Genomic DNA, 16,740 nt, shown 5'->3' with positions numbered 1-16,740 from the left:
GCTGTAGCCAAGTGCTGTCTTTTCATGCAGTCACTGGTGCATGAATGAAAGGGAAGCATACTACCGATGGCAGTGCCCATCGCTGTTGCTTGAGCCTTCCCAGGGGGTTTGGGTATTCTGAGCAGGGATCCAGCTCTCGGATGCCCTGGCTGGAGGCCACCTCTCTCCAGGTCTTCTCACCTCCAGCCACTCCTTTGTGGCAGGAATACAAAATGAGGCAGAGAGAGTGCAGGCCAGAGTCTGCAGGTAGTCAGGAAACATTCTGATTGAGGTTGAACACTTTGACCTGGCTTCTATAAGAAATCTCTTTCTGACCTTCTCGATTTCAGAGTCTGGGCTCCTCAAGGGCTGAGGCTCTGCCTCCTTCATTCATTGCCTCATGCTGAGAATCCTGTTTCCCCAGTCACACTGGTGGCTGGCTCAGTGTAAGTTTTGTCTTCTCTCCTTCTTAGAATTCATACCTCACAGAAAGCCTGAGTTGTGCTTCCATAGTCCAAGCAGGGCCTTCTGAGGTCATATACCCTTAACTGTTCTGGCAAGTGGGCTACAAAACCTGTGACAGGGGAAACTGGAGCATCACAGATATTGAGGACACGTCTGCTGCCACCCAAATCAGTGCTTATTTCAGAATTAAGCCCCCATGTGCCCTTGTTCCTGAACCACTGCTGTCCCCACCGGCTGTGTGGTCCCTTCCTGCTTACTGCCCGTCTCCCCGTATCCTCAATCTCAATGGCCCTGACACAACATGGTCCTTACTTACACAATTAGCACATCTCTGCTGAACAGGATTTGTCCATGTTAGCCTGGGGAAAGACATTGCACATCACGGGAAAGGAAGGATTTCTTTCTCACACAGCAATTCCATGCGTGAGAAGTATAAGATGTGGTTCTTTGGTGGTAGAGTGGTCAGCAGCTCCCATAACCACTCTTCCCCAGCAGCAGTTGAGAGTCAGGCCTGAACGGTTTGCAGGCATACAGTAGCTCTTTCAGTCCCTTAAGTAGGGACAGGTTGGACTTCTCTTTGATGAACCTGTACTTCTGCTTTTCTTTTCCACTGTTCTCCAGCCACTGTTGTTCACTGTGAGCTTCTTGTCTTGTCCCCACCCCAACCTCTTCTTTCCTAGACTACCCCTGCCTTCCTCTCCTTCCCATTCGCTTCTCCTTGGGCAAATAATGCCAGACTGACAGCCCCAAAGGTGTCAGAATATGGCTCCTGGGTAAGGCATAATCATAGAGTGGAGACCCCCTGCTTCCATGGCTTGAGGATGCTGATAATTACAGACCCTTGAGGTCCAAAGAAATCATCTTCCCCAAATGCTTCCAGGGTGAAAAAGACTAGTTTGGCTCCTCTGTCTGGGACTTTAAGAGTTATTTTTGTCCTTGAAGTCTAATAGTGGGTTATTGGTAATTATAGGAAAAAATGGAGTGGAAATAAAGGGGTTTTAAATTATTTTCCTGGTTCCAGTATTATATTTTGAATTTCCCATTCAGGTAGACACAGCTCCTGAGATCATGACCTCTATGATTATAGGGAAAAAGGCCCCCATGGTTCACGAGCCTATGATTTCCACTTTGTTTCTATCTCTCTAACTGGCATAATATCCCCAGAGACTGCAGAGAAGGGATGTTGCCCACATGCTTGTTTTGCAGGGTGCCGTTTCCAGGCATCAAGTGCACTTGAGGTCAGAGTACACAGGGGCCCAGAAGATTGCCCTTTATTGGTGCTTTATCCAGCACACTTAGAACATTTGCTGTCAGGGGCTCTCAGTGGCTCCCTACTGCCAGTAAACTGAGAGCCTCAGCTGGGCCTGCCATTTCCCTTTGCAGTTAGTTTACAAGTGCTCTCTCAGCATCCATCTGTCTTATTCAGTCATTCATTTTACTCTTTGTGCCATAAACATGGATTCACTGCCTCTTCCACTACCCCTGTCTTAGGATCTGGGTATCATGCAAACAAGAAAAACATAGGCTTCTGTTCTCAAAGGTCTAATATTTCATAGTAAGAATATAAAGATGTTAACCACATAATGCTGTCTTGGAGGTCTGCTTAGGGCAGAGGAAGGGTACAAGAAGGAGAAGCTCCATTTTGCTCAGGAATGGGGTGGGAAAATGGACTAGATAGGTTTTGTGGTAGAGGTGGCTCCACAATGTTACCATGCAACTGTGGAGGAGTCCCTCTGGCTGGAAGCAGCATCACAAATAAGAACAAGACGGGTAATGACTGCAGTGGAAACAGGAACTGCAAGTCAGAGTCCATGGGGGCCAGAAAAAGACCGATAGAAAGGCAGAGGCCAAAGTGTGCGGGCAACATGTAGCCAATGGGAACCACTAGATACCAAGTGTGTGTGTGTGTGTGTGTGTGTGTGTGTGTGTGTGTGTGTGTGTGTAGGTTTAAAGCCTGTAATTTTATAACAAATAGTGCTTTGAATATTTTAAGGAGTGGCATAGCTATTATTTTAAACACGAAAAAGATAAAGAACTTAGAAAAATACAGACAATTTGGTCAAGAAATTTGCAGTCCAGAACTTGCTATTGATCCCCTTCTGCGTATATAGTAGACCTTCAGACTGCCGTGCAAAGGTAACTGATTATTTTTGAGAGTCCCAGGAGAGTAACTCATGGGCGAGCAGAGCTCTGGCTCACCTCAGGATCACCTCATGGCTCCTGCCCCCTTTGGCTGCTCTGCTCTGATGTCCATTGGTATGTCCATGCCTACTGCCTCACCCATTGTGGGGACACAGAGTCAGGCAACAGTGTCTGGGAATCCTTGTTCTTTAGGCTTCAGAGACATAGACCTGAAAAGGGCCACACTCAGAGGAAGGAAGGTTTCTTCCCAGTTCAGGGCCACACTGGTTTCAAAGCAGCTGAGATTGACACAGAGCCTCAAAAACATCTTCTTGAGAAGCTGCATTTATCTCTGTACCTTCAGTTCTCCAGAGGTGACCAGGATCTGCCCTGTAATCAGATCATGGGCAGAAGCTCTTTCTCTACCTTCACCACCACCCCTAACTCTAGTCCATGCCCTCTCAAAATGCTTTCTGTCTTCCCTAGTTAACCACAAATTGTTCCAGTTTGCTGCTTATTCTGATGGAAGTAAACATGTCCTGTTTACAGGACATGCAATAGGAGCAGGGGACATCGGGAACTGAGGAGCAAATAGAAATAAGGAAATACTAGAAATGAGAATGCACAGGAGCTCAAGTTACAAAAGCCAGGAAATAATTCTTGAAAAAAGAAGGGGAGAGAATGTAAGAGTAGTGAGAATCAGCTCAAAATATATTGATTTGATATCAACTTTGATAATTAGAGAGAAATTTAAATGTACATTTGGTGAGCTATTAGAAAAAACATAGTTTTTATTTACAAATAACTACAGAAACAATAAGCAGATAGATTGCATCTATAGAGTTAAAGAGAGAAAACCAAAGCTATAGCAAGAATGCTGAAACAATAGACAGCTTACAGGATGAAATAAATGCAGCAAGATATATGTTCCTCCCACAATTATACATGCTATAATATTTAATATTAAAAGTGATAACTTTCCTATTGCAGTAGTAATAAATATAAGAGAATCACCTACACAAGATGACCAAGAAAGAAAAGTTAGAAATAAAATAGTTGGATAAAGATAAAACAGAAAAACACAAAAGAAATCAGTTCTGTAAATATTAATATCAGTCTATGCATAATTAAAGCAAAAAGCATTAAGTAATGGTCAAAGAGGGTTTATTTGATGTGAAAACATTACTTTCAAAAGAATTAAGAGTGTAAGGAAGTATAGACAACTGTCCTAGTGGAGTCTTCTGTGGAGATCAGCTGGATATGAAGGGAAGGAGAGAAACAGTACAGTAAATAGCAGAGACATTTGTCAAGGGTAAGTTAAAAATATGTACTTTATTGTGTTTTTTCTTTAAACCAACACAGGTTCCAGGTAGAACATTTGGAAAATAAAGAAAAGTGATGTAGAAGAAATCAAAAACTGCCCACAATCTCACAGGCCTAGGATAGCTGCTCCTTTAACAGTATATTTTCCTCTAGGGTGTTCTGCAGTCTTGGAGATGACCAGACCCTGTATCAGGCCTGTGAGAGTGGAGGCAGTAGACAGGGACCCAGGAATATCCAACAGGGAGAAGAACCAACCCAGAAGTGCGCATGGTGACTAGGTCATTATGTATCCCCTTTCCCTTACCTCAGCCATAATGTCTGGAAACAGGGATTTTGTTCTCAGGTTCTGTCTATTGCCCTCCAGTACACAACATAACTGAGCAGGGTGCAATAATTCAATTAGGAAAAGGGAAAAGAAGAAGAATGATGCACAGGCTTCTTATTTTATTTTTAAAATAGCAATCACATTAGATTATAAAAATCAGAGGACCTGCAAAACCATCTGAGAAAATAAATCTGAGGAAGTAGCAAAGACAAAGGGGGAGACAGGAGAAGGAAAAAAAGTCAGAACCTCATTTGTGACTTTCTGTGCCAGCCTTTAGAAAAGTAGGAGAAAGAAGAGACAGTTGCAGGATGGGGAGGGGGTAAAGGGATTTGAGATGGGTGCATTAAGCCGTTTTCACATTGTTATAAATAAATATGTGAGACTGGGTAATTGATAAAGAAAAGAGCTTTAATTGACTCATGGTTCTGCAGGCTGTGCAGGAAGCATGATGCCAGCATCTGCTCAGCTTCTGGGGAGGCCTCAGGAAACTTACAATCATGGTGAAAGGGCAAGGGGGAACAGGCAGTCACACGGCGGGAGCAGGAGCAAGACAGCAAGGGGAGAGGTGCTACATACTTTCAAATGACCAGATCTCAGGAAAACTCACTCACTTATCAGCAAGGAAAGTACCAAGGGAGACAGTGCTAAACTATTCATGAGAAACCAGCCTCATTATCCAATCACCTCCCATGAGGCCTCATCTCCAATATTGGGGATTACATTTCAATATGGGATTTGGGTGGGGACAGGTATCCAAACTACATTAGTGGGTGCAAAGATTGGGAGAAGGAGTAAACAGAGAAGGAACTCCAGACAAGGAACCTGGCTAGAGAAGGAGCATTGAGATCAATTCCTAGAAGGAGCCAACAATTAGCTAATTAGTACACTTTAGCCAGGGTGGGCATGTGGCCCCCTAAGGGAGTCTATAAGTAAGTTTGCTTAATTTTGGTGACTTCTCCATTTGGTTAGCCCAGGTTAGTTTCCCAAACAAGTGTGCTTTACTGAGAGAGGCTGGGGGTTACTAAGAGCTCCCCAAAGCGGAGTAAGTCCAAAGGGAAGGAAGGGATGAGATTGAATAAGGCTCTATACCTGGGAAGGCATATGTGTTCTATAAAATCAAGGCAAATAAGATTTTTCACATCCTTGCAAACCTTTTCAGCCTAGAAGTAGTTCAACAAATACAGGAGGAAAAAGGCCTTTTTAATTTGTGAATTTTATGCCAGTAATAGCCTTGCAGTAACAAAGTAGCAGTGCTCCCTGATGAATCTCTGGGATTCAGAACAGAAAGCACAGAAGTAGGAAATGTTGTAGGTGGGAAATAGGGCTGAAATGTGCTTTTGACTGTATCTGCCAGATAATTATATTGGAGTCTGTTTCTCCCTGACCATCCTGTCATCCTCAGGATCAAATTATGATGATGATGGTGATTACTGATAATTATCCCTGTCATTTACTTGGCATTTTCTGCCTTCTAAAATACTTACACATATATCCCTTCACCGCAAGCCTGGAAGGCAGAAGGGCAGATGCTGCTCAACCCATCTTGGAGTTGAGAAGTGAAGCTAAAATGTGCAGTTCCCTCATCCTGGGTCATAGCTCATTAAGGAACCCTGGCATCTGTTAGTCAGTAGGTCTGTCCCTCAATTACATATTTGGTTCATCAGAAGAATAGGTATTACTTTCCACATTCACAGGTATAATATATTCCATACATCAAAAGTTGAGTTTTTATACTTTAAATATATAGTGCTATCAAGTTTGGAGTGTATTTTATCTTCCTTTTTTTCATCTCTCTCTGTTCTTCTGTCTCTCTCTGTTTCTGTCTGTCTCTCTCTCACATACACAGACACACTCAATCATTCATTTATAGGTTTTGAATCATTTTCCAAATAACTAAGACAACATCTCCTTTGTCAGGTATGATAGCTTGAACTTTTGGCCGGCTTGTCTCAGCTTTCTGTGTCTTCTATGCATTATGGAGGAGAATTTAGGGATAAAACTGGGTATCAGCATAACATTTAGGAAACTGGATCTGAAAGTGTGTGCATGCAAGGTACCACCTGCATTGCACCTTGGCTGACTGCTGATTATTCTCTAGGATCTGGAGCTAATCCCAAGGATTAAGTGAGCATCTGCTCCCAGTGCTGACAGCTCGGATGGGGCCAAGCCATACACAGAGGGGGTGGATCAGGCTTAGGCAAAGTAGCCAATGTGAAGAGGGCTGGGCTTTCTTGAAAGCCCTGGAAATCTGACCCTAGCTGCTCTTGTCCCAGCCCTCCTACGCAGTGCTCCATTCTGCCCTCACCTGGACTCTCAGCCTGGATACTGGGCAGCATGCTGGTAAGGAGCCAAGGTCCAACCACTCGAGTTTGTGCCCTGTTTTACTGTGTCTATATGCACAGTGACCTTGGGCAGATTGCTGCAGGTACAGGGCCTCAGCTTTCTTATCCATAAAATGGGGATCATAAAGCAATAGCACACCCTTGAGAGCCCCTGTGATGATGAGATGAGATATTCGCCTCAGTAAGCCTGAGCACAGTAGCTGCCACAGACCATCCTGCCACTCCTCTCTCGTTTCTTCCCAGCTCATTTTACCTGAAATACCACAGCCTGGTATTAGAGTACATACTGATTCTGTTTGTCCTCTGCCACATGTTACCTGAACAACTGTTTTTGGTAGTCATCTTGTTAGAATCATAGATCTGAGTCTGTGAGCTCCTCCTTGGGAGGGTTTGTTTTATAGATAACACATGCAAGCACACACACATACATGGGAATAAAGAAAGGGAAGGATGGGGGATAAAATAAATGAAGACACTGACTTTGTTTTAATCATTCCCACTGTTTGTTTCTTTCCTATACACCCTCTTCTTTAGTAGTAGCCATGTTCGTCCGGGTGCAGTGGCTCAAGCCTGTAATCCCAGCACTTTAGGAGGCTGAGGCGGGCGGATCATGAGGTCAGGAGATCGAGACCATCCTGGCTAACATGGTGAAACCCCATCTCTACTAAAAATACATTAAAAAAAATTAGCCGGGTGTGGTGGTGGGTGCCTGTAGTCCCAGCTACTCAGGAGGCTGAGGCAGGAGAATGGCATGAACCTGGGAGGCAGAGCTTGCAGTGAGCCAAGATTGCACCACTGCACTCCAGGCTGGGTGACAGTCAGACTCCGTCTCAAAAAAAAAAAAAAAAAAAGTAGCCATCTTCTGGAGCTAACACCTAAAATCAAAACCTCAACAGGAAGTCATTAGGGAGTGTTCTCCATGGGACAATGTTTGGAAGTAGAAAAAGACTGTATTAGTTCATTCTTGCACTGCTGTAAAGATATACCTGATACTGGGTAATTTATAAAGAAAAGAGGTTTAATTGACTCACAGTTCTGCAGGCTTAATAGGAAGCATGACTGAGAGGCCTCAGGAAACCTACAGTCATGGCAGAAGGTGAAGGGGAAGCGAGCACATTTTCATGTGGCAGTAGGAGAGAGAGTGAGCGAAGTGGGAAGTGTTACATACTTTTAAACAACCAGATCTCTTGAGGATGCCATTGAAAGACAGCACTAGAGGGATGGTGTTAAACCATTAGAAACCACCTCCGTGATCCAATCACCTCCCACCAGGCCCCTCCTTCACCATGCGGGGACAACAGTTCGACATGAGATTTGGTTGGGGACACATAGCCAAACCGTATCAGTCACCAAAGTAGTAGTGGCAAAGCAGAAGCCCCTAACTCCTTGGCAGGCAGGACTTCCCATCTCCTTTTTTCTGGTGCAGAGGATATAAGACTGACCATAGCGTAGTTTTCTGAGGTAGAGCCACCTGTGGCCCCCTAGACACTTCTGGAGGTGGGAAACAAATGAACAGTGTATTGGAATGCTTGAGCTTGTCAAAGTGACAAGAGTTTCTGACAATCCAGGAGCTGAGGGTCCCTACCAACTGAGTCCAGGGTAACAGTAGGAACACTGGCCTGGCACCCAGACATCGGCCTGGCTCTGGAGCCACAGACCTACCCGGATTGCCTTGGGCAAGGCACCCACCTGTGTGACCTTGGCACCTCATCTGGGAAATGAAGGGGCCACACTTTCTGGACAGGGTCTCCTCAGTCCTGACGTCAGGTGGCTTGTCTCAGCCCCTACCAACAGGCCTGTCTCTGTGCACAAGACAGCAATTGGTATTAAAAATAATGATGGTGACTCGTGGAGGAGAGATGACAAAAGAAAGTTGTTCTGATTTATTCACTGCATGGCTTCACATTTAGGGATCCTGAGGGATGAGGGATTCTGCGGAGCTAAATCTGTAGAGCAACCTGAGATCCTAGTCCTGTTTGGGTAACTAGAAGAAACCTGGGCAGAATCATATATAAGTCATTTTCTTTTTCTTTTTTTCTCTTTTTGTCTCTCTCTTTGTCTCTTTTTTTCCCTCCCTCCCTCCCTTCATTCCTTTCTCCCTCTCTCCCATCCCTTCCCCCTTTCCATCCCTTCTCTCTCTCTCTCTTTGTCTCTCTTCAAGAGATTCTAGTAGCATGCACCCTATCTTTGGTATGAATTAAAATGTGCTGCAGTGTAGATCCAGAACTCTAGGGACTAGCCCTTTGCTGGCAGTATCAGCATATACTCTCCTAGATGGGTGTTGGGAACTTAGTTGCCACCACGTGGTCCAAACAACCATGCTTCAGTCCAAAGTGTGACAGGCAGGTTGCCCAGACAATAATGGAGACAAAATTTCCATTACGAAATGATGGCGACATCCTTAGAATGAATCTGCTTCACACCATGCATCCCTATTTGCCCAACTCATGTGAAAAGAAAACTACACCCAGAAAATCTATAAACCACAGTGGCTTTATAATATGCCAATTTAGTTAGGCTGAACTCTATTTCCCATGTTTCTGGTTTGGCTGGGCCACAAAAGAGATTCTTATAGGAGGTTTGAAGGGCTAAAGGGAAGAAGCAGTCATTTAGTATCTTACACACATTATCACTCTCTGCTGACTCACCTTGTTGTGAAACAATAGTTGGGCCTGCAACTGCCCTTCCTTCCCAGGAATCCTAGGCCAGGTGTGTATGTTTAGCTCTGTGATACAGGGCTCTGGCCTCTGCAGGATGCCCTCAAAGTCATAGGCAAGAACTCACATGAGTTTCAGTCTATCTTCATGGCCTCCAGCTCATGCTTGTGCAATCAAACTTGTTCTTGCTCTCTATCCCTGTGTCATAATCTAGCCCACAGAGACCTTGACTTTCCCTTTCACAGGACACTATGTTGGTTCATTAAATGGATAGTATTATGCAGATTGAACCCAGCAATCAGGAAGTAACCACTACTCTATACACATTAGTAAGACACTTGCATGCTAGAGAGTATAAAATAAATCCTATAAAAATTCACGGGCCTACTGCCATGGTAAAATTTCTAAATGCCCAATGATCTGGAGCAGGTCAAAATATCTCTTTCAAGGTAAAGGATAAGTTGCTGCATCTTATCTCTTCTACTACTAAGAAAGAGGTGCAATGCCTACAGAGCCGCTTTGGTTTTTTGAGGCCATATATACCTCATTTGGTTGTGCTTTTCTGACTCATTTACTGAACGATACAAAAAAACTGCTAATTTGGAACGGGGCTCAGGATAAAAGAAGGTTCTGCAATGGGTCTAGGTTGCCATGAAAACTACTCTGCCATGTGGGCCATCTGATCTAGAAGATTCAATAGTACTTGAAGTGTCCCTGGCAGATAGAGATGATGTTTGGAGTCTTTGGCAAGCCTTTTCAGGTGAATCACTAAACAGACCCACAGTATTTTGGAATAAAACCATATTATCTCTTCATGTAACAACTCTTCTGTTGAGATACACATTTGTCACTTTCTACTGGGTCTTACTAGAGACTGAATGCTTGACCCTGGGCCACCAAGTTACCATGCAACTGAGCTTCCCATCATAAACTGATACTGCCTTATCACCCAAGCCATAAAATTGGGTATGCACAGAAGTTCTTCATTACCAGATAGAAGTGATATATATGAGACTGGGCTCAACCGAGTCTGAAGGCACAAGTAAGTTGCTTGAGGAAGTGGTCCAGATGCCTATGACCCCTATTCCTACTACACTGTCTTCTCTCAACCTATGGCCTCACAAGGAGCTCACTGAAGAAAATCTTGGTCTTGTGTTTTACTGATAATTCTGAATGATATTCAGGCACCATCAAAAATTATATGGTTACACTATAGCCCTATTCCAGATGGCGCTGTAAACAATAATAAAGGGAAACCTTCCCAGTGGCAAAATGCTGGGCAGTGCCAAGAAGGAGAGACAGCAAGGGTTATGTGTTCATACCAATTCATGGACTATAAATGGTTTAGCTGGTTGGTCAGGGACTTGGAAATAACATGAATGGAAAATTTGTTATAACAACCTCTGGGGAAGAGGCATATGGATAGACTTATCTGAATGCTCACCTAGTGTGGAATATTTGTGACCCATGTTAGGGTCACACCTTACCAAAGGGTGATCCCAGAAGAGTAGGATTTTAATAGTCATGCAGATAGAATGACCTGTTCTGTGTGTAACAGCTCCCTTCCCTACCCATTCCTGTCATTGCCTAATATGTTCATCAACAAAGTGGCCATGGTGGCAGGGATGGAGGGTATACATAGGCTCAGCAACATGCACTCCCACTCACCAAGGATGACCTGGCTAGGGCCACTGCTGAGTGCTCAATCTGCCAGTAGCAAGGACCAACACTGACATGGCATCATTCCCCAGGGTGACCAGCCAGCTACCTGGAGGCAGGTTGATTACATTGGCTTAATTCCATCATGGAAGGTGTAGCACATTGTTCTTACTGGAAAAGACATTCACTTTCTGTATGAATTTGCCATGGGTGATAGATAAGTTAAAAAAAATTCTAAACACCAACAAAAGTCATAAATTTAGTGCATTTTGATGCATTTTACGTATAGATAAGAGCCCACTGAAAGGTTACAGTTTTATGTACCATTAAAAAACAAAACACAAGATTGGTTATTGTATGTCTATGTTCATATCATGTCAGAAAGTTCAAATTAGGAAGCAGGAAAGTAAGACTCCCAGGGTAGTCTAGATTAAATTGCACTAACAAATAGTCTCAAACTCCTGATTGCCTAATACAACATTTATTTCTCTTTGTTGTCATTGTAAGTTGTCTATGAGCTCTGATTCAGGGCCCTGGTTGACAAATCAGCCACTTCTGACTGATCACAAGTATTCCATTCTGGGAGCACATTCAGATAAGTCTATCCACATGATGGCAGAGAGAAAAACTGATGGGGTGGTCTTATATTTGGATAAAAATGACAGGTCCAGGCAACAGGCCTTCGAACCCAAGAGAACCAGAAAAGTCAATGCTATCAAAGCCAAAAAATTTTTGGTGGTCAGAGCTAATGAGTACTCCAGAGGTGAGAGAATGTAGTAGCTGTTAGGGTCCCCCACAGCTGAAGAATGACAATTACTTGTGAAGGAAGAAAAAAAGAAAAGGCTAGAAGTCAAGGTGTAAGACTGGGACCATGTAGTTTAGGGGCAGGTGGTTAGCCACATAGACATGAGTTACTCATTGCTTTCCAGCACAGTGTAGAAAAGGATGCTCAGATAAATTCATAGTCATCAAGGAATGGTAACATTGTGTTGTGTACATTCTTTAAGAAGGTTTGGGCTTTTATGTGACATTAGAATTATTTCCATACCAAATCCCTAAGATGCTGATATTCTATATGTAAAGGGACACTATGTTCAGGTCTTTATTCTGCAAAGATGCCTTATAGTAAAGACACAATGGAATTATTACTGGTTTTGTCACTATCATAGTCACTGTACTCCCACTGCACCTTATCTCTAAGTGCATTGAGACACAAGAAGCAAAAGGAAAAGCCACAACCTTCTTGGAGAACATACACTCATTTAAGTCTGTCAGTTGGCTATTTTCAGCTGCATCAGAAGAGAACGTGTTGGGATGACATGCATCCCTGGATAATATTGTTTTGAACAATATGAGAAATCAGTGGCATTCAGGCCAAATTAAATCTAATTTACTCTACAAATTGCCAAACTATCAGTCCTATTAAATCTGTTTATTAAAAGGCAGGAGAGTCGGCCTGGGTCGCAAGCTGTGGCCGAGATAATAAGACAAAGATGAAGCCCACTAATGTAGATAAATCATGTTTGATTTCCAGGCCAGAGGTAGCCAATGAGAGGGCTTTCACCTCACCTCCCCTGTCATCCAGAGGTGTCTGTGAGCCAGTCGGGCTGTCCCCAGAGTCAGGCCATACTGATTGATTTCCATGGCCCTAGAAGGCCCATGTCATTGCTCCCAATCTGGGGTCATTCATAAAACCAACTTTATTTCTCTCGAGTTATTCATTCTACGAAGTACAATTTAAGCAGGTCTTTATGATTTATGGCTGAGTGGGATAAGTAGGGTAGAGTGGTAGATAATGACAGTGACAGTGGGAGGGCTGGGAGGTTGGGATTTAATACTTTTAAGTACTGAAGTGTAAATAGGACAGGTAATAGTAGATCTTTATTCCCAAATTACTTGGAGTGATCCACAAAATCTAGTAAGGTTTAGGGTTGTATTTCACATCTTAATAATTGTGGGTATATACATAAGATGAGGGGAAAAGGCCAAGGCCAATTAAGGCCTTATTCTTTAACAAAATTAAGCTTGGTTTATAATGCTCACCTGCTTCAAATGCCCTATCTCAGGGTCTGCAGGTGCTAAATTCTAATCCTCCTTAGAGGTCTAGCCTAAATCGCCTCTCCTTTTAAGAAGCCCTCCTTGAATATTCCAGTCCTTAGCTTTTCTTCTATTGAACTTCTGCCCCAGTGAATATTAATAACACTTGGCTTGACAATTATCGCATGGTACTTTGATGAGTCTCTTTTACAAAATGTTTCCCTGAAACTTCAAAATAAATATGGAGAGATCCAGTAATTTGCCCAAGATCACACAATTAGTAATTAATGCTTGTTCCTAAGCTCTATTTCAATGTTTTATTCCATGGGGTAATTTGATCTTGATGGGAAAGAAACTTCATTAAGGATGTGAGTTGGAGTGGGCTAGAGACTGGCTTGGGAATACAATGTGAACTGTGCTGTATTCCTGTTTCTGGGGCTAGAAAAAGCTCATGGGCCCTCCGGTGAGTCTCTAGCAGTGATCCTATGGTAAGTCTCTAGCAATGGCCCTCCAGTCAGTGCAGGCAGACAGGCTGTGTTGAAGCTGAATATCTTGGTTCATCAATACAGTAGAGTGTTCCTGGTCAGGCGCGGTGGCTCACGCCTGTAATCCCAGCACTTTGGGAGGCCAAGGCAGGTGGATCACAGGTCAGGAGATCGAAACCATCCTGGCTAACACAGTGAAGCCCCATCTCTACTAAAAATAAAATAAATTAGCTGGGTGTTGTAGCGGGCACCTGTAGTCCCAGCTACTCAGGAGGCTGAGGCAGGAGAATGGCATGAACCCGGGAGGCAGAGCTTGCAGTGAGCTGAGATCACACCACTGCACTCCAGCCTTGGCGACAGTGCGAGACTCCATCTCAAAAAAAAAAAAAAAAAAAAGAGTGTTCCCCTTCATGGAAATTTGACCTGCAATCATCTTCCACAGATCCATTTCTGTGCCTTCTACTTTGTTCCAGGAAGCCTTCAGCTCAGACAGGCTGTATAATGGACACTTTTCTTAAACTAAGAGTAGAGAGAATGAATGAGGATAAAGAGCAACCCTTGAGCATTAAGTCTCAAACTCCACATCTTAATTCTGTGGATAAACTTGTATGATGTGGTTACCATTTTGTACAATCCGGGGCTGGGTCCAGAAAACCTCTGGAGCAAAGTTGAAGTGGGAGAAGGGAGGGAAGAAAGTTGCTCACAGTAATCCAAAGGCTTTATTAGTCTGTAATTAGGAGTGATGACATGAAGCCAAGTGAGGGAAAATTTAAGCTGAATTGCAAGAAAAAACAAGTCCCTAACAATGAAGAGTATTCAACTGTGGAGGAAAATGACAGAGACAGAGCAGCGGTAGTCACTCATAATTTCTTTATTGGTAATTTGGTCTCTATATTTTGGATGAAATACATATCTGGGAACTATGCCAAACCATGCAAAGGATGCCCTTTAACCGGCATTCAGGGTGATAGCATTAATGGCTCTGGGAGAGGAAAATGAGATAATCTTGAGAACCAGCTGAGAATGAGAAGTCCAAAGAGCAAGGTGTTCTCTTAGTTTCAGGTTCTGGCGCTGCACATCATTTGAGCTACTCAGAGTTGGGGGCTTGCATCACTGGAGTGGAAACCAGTGATCTCTCGTCTTGCTCCCAATATCTCCAGGGGGCATCTCTTACTGCCTCCAATCTTAGAAAAATCTGAATTTTCAGAGTATCGGTAGTCTAGGCAATGAGAATTTAAAATGTTACTCTATTTTATCTAATACATTTATTTTAGGAGGAAAAAAAGAGTAAGGTGAGGTTTTTGAAATGAATTAAAACATACACAAAGTGCTTTGCATCACCCTCTGGTAAGACTTTTTTATAAAAACAAACCTTTGTTGCTCCCTATGTTTCCTGTAGTCTCTCACCAGGTGGATCTTGGTGTGCTGCTATTTTCATGTTGGCTCTTTGTTCACAGTCTTTCCAAGGACTTCTACAATCTGTTCTCAACTTACCTTTGTAGCCATATTTGCACTACTTGTATCTTCTATTTTGGTTTTCTGGTGTGTTTAATGTTTACTCAACATACATATGTGCACATACATGCCCAAGAACAAACACACTCACATATGTATGAACTCAAGAGCATGCACACACTCAATGGAAAGAATCTTTTTTTTCTTCCATTTAACATCTTGGGAGTCTGGTGTTTCTGGGAACATAATCTGAAAAAATGCTTCTTTTGTTTTAAAACTTAATCTACTCATTGTTCTTCAAACCCATTTTCCCCCTTCTGCTAAAATGACGCATGTGCATTTTGTCACCCCCCTTTTTCTACCTGGAACCCATCTTCACTCACTTCATTATATGAGAAATCGACTTGCCTTTCAAGACTCAAGTCCAGCACCACTACTACAAAATGTCCTTTCTAACCTTCTCAGCAGAAAGGAATCTCACCTTTCTATCAAATTGCACTGCCCCTTGAATAACACAAGAATGCTCAACAGATCTGCCTCCTACTGCAGGTCTTTGAATTCATGCCTTATCTCCTTTACTAGGATGTACTTTCTCAAAGTTGAGGATCATCTCTTACCTTGCTTCACACTCCCCGCAGTGCCTAGCAGGGTCTTTCTTACTGAGCAGGTGCCCAGAAAGTACTCTTTGGCCGGGCGTGATGACTCATGCCTGTAATCCCAGCACTTTGGGAGGCCTAGGTGGGCGGATCATGAGGTCAGGAGTTCGAGACCAGCCTGGCCAATATGGGCAAACCCCATCTCTACTAAAAATACAAAAATTAGCTGGGCGTGGTGGCACACGCCTATAGTCCCAGCTACTGGGGAGACTGAGGCAGAAGAATCACTTGAACCTGGGAGGCAGAGATTGCAGCAAGCCAAGATCGTGCCACTGCACTCTAGCCTGGGCAACAGAGCGAGACTCTGTAGCAAAAACAAACAAACAAACAAACAAACAAAAAAACCAAAAGACCTCTTTTTAGAGAAGAAATTAATTAATAACCAGAAAATTGATTTTTTTAAACAAATCATTTCTCCACCTAGGAGATGCTCTGCTTGATCCTTCCTCCAAGTCTCATTAGGCTCTGTGATTTCCTTAAAACCAAATATAAGGTCAATTCATTAGGTCACCACTGGTCATCAATATGTTCCTGCTCCTACTGAGTTCCTTCCTTCTACAGCACCACTCAAGTTGAATCTTCCTTCTAAAGTGGTTGTCTCTTGACTGGCTCTTTAGCACTGGCCAAGCCCTACCTTTTCCAGGAATCCTATTCTGGCTATCCCAGTTTTGATAGACACTTGCGTTCCCTGAATTATTATTGTAATTGCAATTAAGCTTCACAGTGCATCATTTAACTATTTTCTGTTTTAAGACTATTGTTTTTGTTTCTGTGACTACCATAAATTAATTGAGAGATATACAGAATAGTGACAAAAAGCTTGAACACTGGAGTCAGCTGCTGCTTAGCATCTGATTCTGATACTTATTAGCTATGGGATCTTGGGCAAGTATTTAAACCCTACAACCCTCACTTTCCTCATCCGTAAAATGGGGATAATAATAGTGCAGACATACCAGCTTAAGTGGAGATTAAATGGGTATGTGTAAAGCACTTAGATCAGTGCCAGTTATATATAAGCACTGTATATGTATATACTATTATTATTTTTATCAGAGTATAGGCTGATTGTTGCTGTTTCTCCATCTTCTCTTTCAAGTACACAGCGGAGTACCAGACACATATGTAACTAATATGTTTCATGCACTTTATTTATGCAACAAATATTTATTAATCACCTTCTAGGTGTCAGGTTAATTCTAAGGGCTCAAGATACAGAAGAAAAGCAAAGAGACA

The 16,740-nt window shown here is 43.0% G+C and overlaps 1 long non-coding RNA gene across 1 annotated transcript in view; it reads left to right on the top strand.

The window, feature by feature from the left end:
* LOC139360033 (uncharacterized) overlaps window positions 1-16,740 on the top strand; it is a 558,829-nt gene that overhangs the window by 399,620 nt on the left and 142,469 nt on the right. The gene's annotated exons all lie outside the window — the stretch shown is intronic.

The sequence above is a fragment of the Macaca nemestrina genome, chromosome 19, assembly GCF_043159975.1.
Source record: "Macaca nemestrina isolate mMacNem1 chromosome 19, mMacNem.hap1, whole genome shotgun sequence".
In the NCBI taxonomy this organism is placed as follows: domain Eukaryota; kingdom Metazoa; phylum Chordata; class Mammalia; order Primates; family Cercopithecidae; genus Macaca; species Macaca nemestrina.
Note: the sequence above shows the minus strand (reverse complement) of the source record. Positions and strands in the feature narration are given on the sequence as shown.